The sequence below is a fragment of the Macaca mulatta genome, chromosome 18 (genome assembly GCF_049350105.2).
Source record: "Macaca mulatta isolate MMU2019108-1 chromosome 18, T2T-MMU8v2.0, whole genome shotgun sequence".
In the NCBI taxonomy this organism is placed as follows: domain Eukaryota; kingdom Metazoa; phylum Chordata; class Mammalia; order Primates; family Cercopithecidae; genus Macaca; species Macaca mulatta.
Window position 1 is genome coordinate 54,872,915 of NC_133423.1, and position 10,594 is coordinate 54,883,508.

The 10,594-nt window shown below is 38.5% G+C and overlaps 1 long non-coding RNA gene across 1 annotated transcript; it reads left to right on the plus strand.

The window, feature by feature from the left end:
* Positions 1–5,871: 5,871 nt before the first annotated feature.
* Positions 5,872–10,080, plus strand: LOC144336438 (uncharacterized). Its single transcript, XR_013408243.1, has 3 exons — positions 5,872–6,088; positions 6,845–7,020; positions 8,748–10,080. It is a non-coding gene; the product is annotated as an uncharacterized LOC144336438 (long non-coding RNA).
* Positions 10,081–10,594: the final 514 nt, after the last annotated feature.

Here is a 10,594-nt window from a genome sequence, read left to right on the forward strand (position 1 = left end):
GGCAGGAAGCTGCTCTGGCTCTGACCCCAAAACCCCCTTCTCACCCTTTCACTCTTTTCACTCTGCCCTCCTCCCTCCCTCCTCCATTGCCTTCTCCTCTCCAGGCGCTTCCCCTGCACTCCCCACCTTCTCTTCCCTTTGCTACACTTCCTGCTCCCTCTGTCCCTCATACTCTATCTTGTCCCTTTCTCTCCCTGACATTTGTGAGGACAATCTCCCTCCCTCTCTTCCTCTCTCTCTCTTCTACTTCCTCCGTGTCTAGCCTTTCTGGTTCTGAGTAGTTCACCTGGAAAGAATAGCCAATGTGGCAATGTCTTAGTGTCTTGGTCTTTTTCTTCTGGCCAAAACCAGAGAGTGCAGACACAAGCAAAAAGTGCCCGAGAGGAGAGGAGGAAGAGAAGAATCTTGTCTAAGGACATGTTCCATTTTTATATTCCCTCCATATGACAGATGGATTGAAAAAGAGAAAGATAATCAGTCCATTAAGCATCCAGAACTCACAGGGCACAGACATGAAATGATTTGCTTTTTCTCCAATTCGTTTTCAAACAGGCCCTGTTAAATTCCCTTTTCCATCCTTAATGATGACCTAAGCACATCTCATTGCTGTCTAACACTTCCAAATATTAAAAAGTACAAATGAATGGAGGCTTACTTAGAACTCCATGGTATATCCAATATAAGTATCATTTCCTCCTCTCCCCAGCATTGGCCAGGCCACGGCTCAAAGGACAAAGAGATGAGAGAGGGAGCTCTGTTACTCTTAGGATACCTCCTACTCCCCAACTCTTTAGTATGTTATGACAAAAAAGGATAGATACCAAGATAGACAGTGACAAATATCTTTTACAGATATGGTGCTGGGGTGGTTCTTCCTTGAATTCACTGACCATTATTGTCTGCTGGCTTCTAAACCTCAGTTTACTTGCTCTCCCATGGTGGGCATGTTGGAGTCTTGGAAGACTACCCACAGGGGCTACCCCTGCACATTGCCCTAAGCTGAGAGATTCAGCTCCACCTCCACCTCTCATAGCCTCTCATCACCCTCTCTACCTCTGCAGTGGAGGTTTCTTCCCCAGGCAGCTAACTTGTTGGTGGATCTACCAGACAGTGGCAGTTGCTGTAGACAAAAGGGTATGCGTGCTGCAGGTACAACCCAATGTCTACATCTTGAAACATTCCCTGGCTGGGACATCCAGGACTCTGTGTGTTCTAATCTCTCACTAGCTAGCTCTGTATGTCAGTTTATCTTTGAAGTATGGCAGAGCTGAATTCAAATTCTAGTTCACAACATGCTCATTGAGTTACTTTGGGCCAGCTATCACCCTCTTTTGCACCCCAGTGGCTTCATCTGCAAAATGAGGGTAATAATATCATCCATCCAGTGCTGCTAAATATGATCACACTTAGGCATAGGACTTGCACAAAATCATATTCAGTAAGTGATAAGCACATTATCTTACCTCTTGCAGTCTAATTTTCCCCATATTTAAAATAAAAATGAGGTGATGAGTTCCCAAGTTCCTTTTCAGCTTTTGATTTTATAGAAAGTGTACACATTTCTCTCCTCTACTGAGGTATTAGCTATGCCTATGCAGGCAGGGACACAAATCTCCTTCCATGCCTGCCCAAATGTGCATCCTGAGCTGAGAGGCTGGGGGACTCAGCTATGAAACACCCATTCCCTTTATGGATCAGTTAGCATCACTCAGGACTTGGGCTACACACCCAAGCTGGACCTCTCACTAAGTCTAAAAAGTAGGCTCAATTCAGTATTGTCCACACCCAGTGCTAGAGATGGGATACCCAGAAGACACATCACCAAAAGGATCAGGACTGCCATCTGTGTATCTGGAAAACAATAATTTCTTACTGTGATATTTTTGTTTCTTAAAGTCACAAACCACACATTAACCACACAAGCCATATCTAGGAGATGGATCAAGAATTGCAATATCATTCTCCTACCACATTTTGGGGAATTGAAGAATAAAAAAAACACAACTGTTTTTGCTCAAGGTCACACTGTCTGGAATCAAAACTCTCTTTGTCCTGAACTTAGTCTCCTGGCCAAATTGCCTCTGAAACACTTTCTCCCTCTCCTGGGCCATCCCTCAGGCTCTGCTAGGAGCAAGGACAGGAGATCTAAGATCTCAAAGATGCTTTTAACTTTGTTCTTTTTCCAAGATTGTCAGACTCTAGGAGCCACTGAGACTCCTGGAGGGAAGAGCATAGCTTTGCAAGTTTGGAATGACTTTAGTTCAAAGCATTCTCCACTCTCCCTGTGTTCCCAGTGAAGACAAAACCCAAGAACCCTGGGATACCAAAAAGATCTCAAGATTATGTTGGTATTTTCCTGAAAACTCACAGAGAATAGGGCCATGCAAAGGACATGTCAACAGCTTTTTTGGTGACTTCAATATAAGTGAATCAGAAAAAGATGGATTAAGTTTCCCTTCAAATACACATGTGCTGGAGAGTTGCAGCTGAGAAAATGCTTAGACCCATGCATTTCCTAGGGCTGGTCAACTCCAAACAGAGTGGGATGTTTTGCTGAGTCCCAAACACTGACTTCTCTTCCTATCCCTAAAAATAACTGAGCTGTCCAGCTGTTGGATGGATATTTTCTCCTTTGGTTTTTGTTTCATTTGATTTTCTCACAAAGTATCAGGGTGATCAATGACTTCAAAACCTGGTAGAATGTTCTGGGGGAATTAGGCATTCAGAAAAGTAAAAAGTAAAAAAAAAAAAAAACTGCCACAATCTCACATCATTGCCCTCACCAGGCATTCTGTCCTTTGAACATTACCTGTCATTGCTTATCCATCCATCAATGTCAATCCCAAGATCTGTTTCCTCTGGGAACTCTTTGGGATTATTTTGGTCCTCATGAATGTAGAAATCAATCATTGAAACAAGTTTTTGACCACCTAGCATGTACCAACAGTGACTGTCTAAAACAAGGCCCTTGCCCACAGTGGGTTTATGACATAATTAAGAAGCTCCTACAGACTCATGAAGCAATTAAGAGGTAATAACAGATGGTACAGGTAGGTAAAAAAAGTATGATACAAGCATAGGGGCTTTAGGCCTTCAGAGAATAGAGAAGGCACTATGTGTATCAAAGAAGGTTGGAAATCATAATAACCAACATCCACTAACTGTCGTGTTTTAGGGACTTTCACAGATGTTTTCTCTGGATCTCCACAAAAGCCCTTTAACACAGACAGGGTATTGGTCATACAGACAGGAAATAGAGACTTGGGAATATTAAGTGTCTTATTCAAGGTCATTAGTAAATGGTGGAGCAGATGTAGAGACAGACTAAAGGCTTATAACCCAGGCACCTGTGCCTTAACACCACACTAGTTTTTTAAACAGTTTGTTAAAATTCGATAGGTAGATAACTATGGTCTGATACTGCAGATGACCGGAATCTCTGTGACATTTCTGAATATATCCAAAGTTGACTTGCACACCCCCACCTCTCCATTTTGCTAATGAATTATACCTATCTGGAATTTTCTCATCCTTTCTCCCATTCCTAAAGATTCAGGACAAGTTTGGACCTTGGATTTCCCCAGCCTAAAATGTTTTCTCCTTCTTTGGAATAAATAGGACTTAATGACTGTATCTCTCACATGTCAACTAATTATGCACTGGGAGTCACATCACTTCTGTTTTCTTGTACCTTTACTTAAAGAATCTTAGGTTATTATTTAGCATATCTAGGTCTCACGTTCTGCAGAGATTAGCTGCTCTCTGAGGAGAGTTTTTATGCCTGATACATGGTACCAACTGTTTTGAGAGTAGTCCAAAGCTATGTCTAGTAAATATGTGTTGATAGGAGTGAAAATCTCCACCCTATGCTGAGTCTTGCATCAGCAGGCCCTGTTCCCATCTTGGTGTAGAACTCTCCGTCTGCATGTTCTACATAGTTCTCAAGCTCCTGTGTGGAAACTGTTACCATCTTCCCCTAAAACTAGCTTCTCTTCCAGAGGTTTCTCTTGCTGCCAGAAGCAATGTAGTTCTCCCAGTCAGGCTCCAAAGGTGATCATCAGTTTTGATCTTGATGACCTAGGGTACTGTTGATTGTGCATTGAAGTTTCTTATAAATAAAAGGTGCCCGACCTTGCGCTGGATGATCCGGCAGAGACCAAAGAAGGAGCAAACTCCTAGGAGAGCTCCCAAGCAAAGAAAGGACAAGATACACAGGGAACAAATTAGTTAACAATGCAGGCTTCTGTGTGATCAGTTCACAATGCCAACGCCATACTTCAGAAGTGGGGAAGATGAGCTTGTGTTGAATTAGCCCACAGATGCTTCCTGGGAAAGTATTTGAGAAATCCCTGGAGACAGGGAGGACTGAGTTGAGAGAAGGAGAAGGGGAAGGCTCTGGGGGCAGCCCTGTGGGGAGAAATGAGAAGATAAATGCATGGGCCCTACTCTCAGGCATCAGAAGTTGACCAGTTGAAGACAAAGGGAAACCGGTATGGGGAAGTACTTGAAATCCAAATGGAGAATCAGTCGTGTCCACTGGGGCTATTTTAGGGAGCTAAGAAAAAGATACCAGAACTAACATTCAGAACCTGAACTTGCTCTTCCTCCTCTTCCAGAACAGAGCCTGGTGTAGTCAGAATCCCCATGGCAGGATTCTGGGGTTATTCTCACCTTGCCATGGTGCATGTGCAGGCACATGTCAGAAAGAAATAGTACTCAGAGCAGGCCCCCCCACGATGCCTTTGAGAGCCTCTTCTCCTTCACCCAGAGCTTGGCTCCCAGCTTGGCTTGGGATGCCCCAAAATCAGGAACCTTAGGACAGCCTCCTGGAGGCTGGAAGGATAGGGGCAGCTGAGGTCATTGGGTTTCAACTTTAATGACTGGGTTATTATCATTGCCCCTAAGTGATTTTTCAAAGGCACAGGAAGAAGTCAGTCAACATTCCAAGTTCCCACCTGGAGGAGGCATTAGGAACTATCCTGAGAATCCCACTTCTCCTTTCTTTCCTTGCTACTACAGCCATGAAAAAATACTTCCAGGCTAGGCACGGTGTCTCACACCTGTAATCCCAGCACTTTGGATGCCAAGGCAGGTAGATCACTGGAGGTCAGGAGTCTGAGACCAGTCTGGCCAACATGGTGAAACCCTGTCTCTACTAAAAATACAAAAATTTGCCAGGCATGGTGGCAGGTGCCTGTAAACCCAGCTACTAGGCAGGCTGAGGCACGGGAATCACTTGAATCCTGGAGGCAGAGGTTTCAGTGAGCCTAGATCACACAGCACTCCAGATGGGGGAGACAGTGTGAGACCCTGAAAAAAAAAAAAAAAGAGAAAGAGAGAAAGAAAAGAAAAGAAAAGAGAGAAAAGAAGCGAAAAGAAAAAAAATAAAAGAAGGAAGGAAAAAAAATATTTCCACACCAAGAAAAGAGACTCACAGGGAGCATAAATGACTGAGGGCTCCAACTCCTAACGTTTTATTTATTTATTTATTTATTTATTTTATTAATTAATGTTTTTATTTTACTGAGGGGCATAAGGCAGAAAACAGAGACCAAGACATGTTTCAGAGCAGGAGTGGACGTTTATTTTAAAAGACTTTAAAACAGGGGAAAAAAAGCAAAGTACACTTGGAAGGGACCCAAGCAGGCAACTTGAAGAACAAGTGCCCCAACTCCTAAGACTTGAAATTCATCTCAGTATTCACACTGAGTTGACAGCTCCCCAAGGCTGCTCTTCATGTGACTAAATGTGGCAGGGATTCTAAGGAAGACCTGCTCCTGGGAAACAAAGGACTCTCTTGTTGATGGACTTTGGCTCACAGACACCCTGCAGCTTTGTAGAACCTTCCTTAGACTAATCCAGGACATTTCCACCTAAATTCTTCTCTCCACTAAGTCAGACATGCAACAAACCAGTTCTGACAATTCTCCACTTTCCCTGCTTTCTTCTCTTTTTCCTATCACAGAGGAAATTCCCTACTTCACCTCTCCCTGGGCTCAGAGAGTACGCAGGGAAAAGACTGTCAATGAATTTATCCTTGCAGAGGTGCCAGGCAACATCCACCAGATCTGTCCATGTCTACAGGCAGGTAGGTAATATTCCTTAATCCAAGAAGAATTCAAATTATTTATATCACTGTGAATAAGGGGAAGTTAAAAAATCTCAACCAGAGTTTATTTACTGCCATCAGAGCTCCAGATCCCCGGAGTATTGCTCCTCCCGCCCCCACAGTTGCAGACACTAATGAAATGGGTAACATAACTGCAGACAAAACCTGAGGTGACTAATGATTTCAGTCTGTTCTTTCTTTTTAACACGTCTTCCAAAATACTTTGCTTTGGAGAAGAAAACAGTAAAAACAGGAAAAAAAATGGGGGGGGAATATATATTTTGCTTTTACATAAAATAGTTCTAAAATGTGTAGACCTAGATGGTCAGGGGAAAAAAAAAAGGGAAGAGGAGATGGGGACAAGCGGGAAGAAGAGAAAAAGGAGATAGAAGACAAGTGGTGTTTATCTCTCAATTCTGACCCACCTCTTTTGTATTGCAAAATTATATCACATGTACAGAAAATAACCTAAAATATAAATGTCTACTTTAATAAGTAGGTACAAAATGAGCACTCTTGTAACTACTATCCAGGTCAATGTAAAAACATGTCTAAGCATTCCTGTTTGGTTTGGTTTTCTTTATAAATCTTATCAATTAATTTGTATTCCTAAACACTATAGTTTAATTTTGCCTGTTCCTTATATTCAAGGAGTCACACAGGTATTCTTCTGTGTTTGGATTCACTGGCTTAACGTTTGGTTTGTAAAATTCATCTATGTTTTGCATGTTGCAGTAATTTGCTCATTTGCATCGCTGTATAGTATGTCTGCATCTGAAGAGACCACATTTGATATATCCATTCTATCAATAATGGATATTCGAGTTGTTACCAGCTTGCGCTATTGCAAATCATCTCTTGGCATATGTGAGCATGAATTTGTGCTGACTGTATACTTGGGAGTAAAATTGGTAAGTCATAGGGCATGTATATCTTCAGCTTTAGGAAGTGTAATTTTCCAGCATTGTTGTGTCAGTTTATAGTCTCACCGGTGGTGTATAAAAACTCTGATTGCTCTGCAGCCTTATGAAAACTTGTCGTTAACAGGTTTTTAAAATTACCTATCCTATTGTTATGTAGGGTTATCTCACTGTGGTTTTAATGTTCACATTTCTCATTATTTCTGATTACTAATGAAGGTGGACACATTGCCATGTGAACACATTGTTTTTGTGTGGAATCCTGTTTAAGTCTCTTGCCCATTTTTCTATTGCACTATCTTCTTTTACTGATCTATAGGAGTATTTTATTCAGGAAACAAGATTTTTTTGTTACTTATATGTATTATATATATGTGTCCCTCCCAGGGTTGCATCTTCACTCTCTTGAGGATTTATTTTGATGATAAAAATTCTACAGTTGAATATAGATAAATTGACAACATTTTTCTTTATGATTGGTGTTGTTTCCTGTTTAAAAATCTTCCCTTCCTCTGAAATTATGAAGATACTCTCTATCTTGTCTTTCATAAGATTTACTGTTTTGCCCTTTACAATTATATACTATTAATATTTAATATATTAATTTTATACACAATTTTTACAATTTATAAGTTGTAAATTTATATTTTACAATTATATACATAATCTATATGGTTTTTTGGAATAGTGTTAAGTAGGGGTGAAAATTTTTTTAATTATATGGAGATCTATTTTGTTCCCAAAGCACTTATTCAAAACACCACCCTTTGCCCACTGCAGTAGGTGCCGTACTTGTCATAAATCTAATAATACATGCATGGGTCTGCATCTATTAGCCTATTATTACTATAATACTACACTATCTTAATTTTTATAGCCTTAAAATAAATCTTAATATTCAATGGACGAAATCTTCTTCAAGGGTGTCTTGTCTATTCTTAGCATAATTTACATCTTACATATCTGTTTTTAGATTTATTCTTAGGATTTTATTTTATATTTTGATACTACAATAAGTGCTATATTTTAAATTTTATTTTGTAATTATTTATACCTGGTATTTAAAAATCAATTGGTTTTTTAATACCATTTATTTTAAAAAGTGCTGAACTCACTTGTAAATGTTAGTAACTTATCTGTAGATTTGTTGAGATATTTTTACATATAAAATAATATAACCAATATATAAATACTTACAATTTTATCTCTTGCTTTCCAATTCACATAATATTTATTTTTCAACTCTTCTTGATGCATTGCCTAGGACATGCAATATAATGTTCAATAGAAATGATAATAGTGAGTACCATGGTCTTAGTCATAATCTCAAAAACAAAATCTGTCAACATTTCTACAAAAGAATTATTAAAGATGTGGTTCTTGTACATATTCTTTATCAGAAAGATTACCCTTTATTACAAGGAAGTTTATACTTATTCCTAGTTTGCTAAAGACTTTTTATAATACATTTTATCAGACATTTTTCCTATACCTATAAAAATAATTTTTTTCTAGTGTATTTTACTAATGTGGTGAAATGTATTAATTTATTTTCAGATATTGAATCAATTCTGTATTCACAGAATAAATTCACACGAGAGATGACAAATTATTTTTTCTAAATATTGTTGGATTTTGGTTTGCTATTATTTATGATTTTTGTCCAAATGTTTAGGAGAGGCGCTGACTTGTAATATTTCTTTCTTTTTTTTTTACAGGTATTAGTGTCACGTTTATGATGGCCTCATAAACAAGTCAGAAAATATTTCTCTTTTTTTTGTCCCTCTAAGAAGAGTTTGGTTAAAATCACTACTATTTCTTTCTTATTATACATATTTGGTAAAATTTGCTAGTGAAATAATGCTTCAGAAGTTTTCCTTTTGGGGAAATTACAAATTAAATTTATTAACTAATATATTTATTAGCAATTCAAATTTTCAATTTCTTTTTATATTTAGTAGATGCCTTTTTCTAAATATTTGTCATTTCAAATAAACTTTCAAATTTATAATATACTCCCTTTTCTCTTTTTTATGTTAATTAGATCCATGATAATAGTCCCTTTTTTGTTATTTGTGATCTTTCTCTTTTTTCATGATCAATCCCATCAGGATTTTATCAGTTATAACCTTTTCAAAGACTGATTTTTTAATTTCCAATGATCCCCTATTTTGTGTGATTATTTTTAGTTTTATGTTTTCTGTTTTATCTTTATTATTTTATTCCTTTTACATTCTTTGTGTTCATCTTGAAATTGTGTTTCTAACTTTTAAAATGGATGCTTATATTATTTTCAGCCTTTCTTTTTTCCTAATATGCACATTCATGGGCATAAGATTTCCCCAGTAAATACTTATTTTGTCATACTCTACAACAGTTGATGTATTTTATATTTATTATACTCCAGTTTCAAATATTTGCTATTGTGCTTTGTGACTTCTTCCTTGAAGAGTGGGTTAAATAGAAGTACATTTCTTTCTTTCTTTTTTTAACCTTTAAGTTTAGAGACACACTTGCAGGTTTGTTACATAGGTAGACTTGTGTCATGGGCATTTGCTCTACAGATTAGTTCATCACCCAGGTATTAAACCTAGTACTTACTCATTAGTTATTTTTCCTGATCCTCTCCCTCCTCTAACACCCCACCCGCAATAGGCCCCAGTGTGTGTTGTTCCCGTCTATGTGTCCACATGTTCTCATCATTTAGCTCCCACTTATAAGTGAGAACATGTGGTATTTGGTTTAAAAGCACATTTCTTTTTTTTTTTTTTTTTTTTTTTTTTTTGAGACGGAGTCTTGCTCTGTCGCCCAGGCTGGAGTGCAGTGGCGCGATCTCGGCTCACTGCAAGCTCCGCCTCCCGGGTTCACGCCATTCTCCTGCCTCAGCCTCCCGAGTAGCTGGGACTACAGGCGCCCACAACCGCGCCCGGCTAATTTTTTTTGTATTTTTAGTAGAGACGGGGTTTCACCGTGGTCTCGATCTCCTGACCTTGTGATCCGCCCGCCTCGGCCTCCCAAAGTGCTGGGATTACAGGCGTGAGCCACCGCGCCCGGCCCAAAAGCACATTTCTTAATGTCCAAACAAACAAGGATTTTTCTAGTTATCATTTTATTTGTCTGGATCATTTGTGTTTTTATCAGAGAACATAGTCTATATGATTTCAATGCTTTGAAACGTGACTTGCTTGATGACTCAAAATGTAGTCAAATTTTATCAATGCTTTTGTGTGCTTGAAAAGAATGTACATTCTATAGTTAGCTGCAGTGTGCCATACACATACACACACACGTTTATATATTTTTATGTAAACATTAATATTTTTTAAAAATCTTTAATATCCCCACTCATTTTCTTTTGTTTCTTCTCTCAGTTAATGAGAGAGGTAAGCTAAAATACATATTATGAGGGTATGCTCATTTCTCCTTTTAGATTTGTCCATTTTTACTCTAGTTTAAGGTCATATTTTAGCTGTATTTAAAGGTAGTATCGTTATTTTTTTTCCTAGTTAGTTGAATCTTTTATCACTAGGAAATTCTTACCATCTCTAATAATATTTTACCTTGA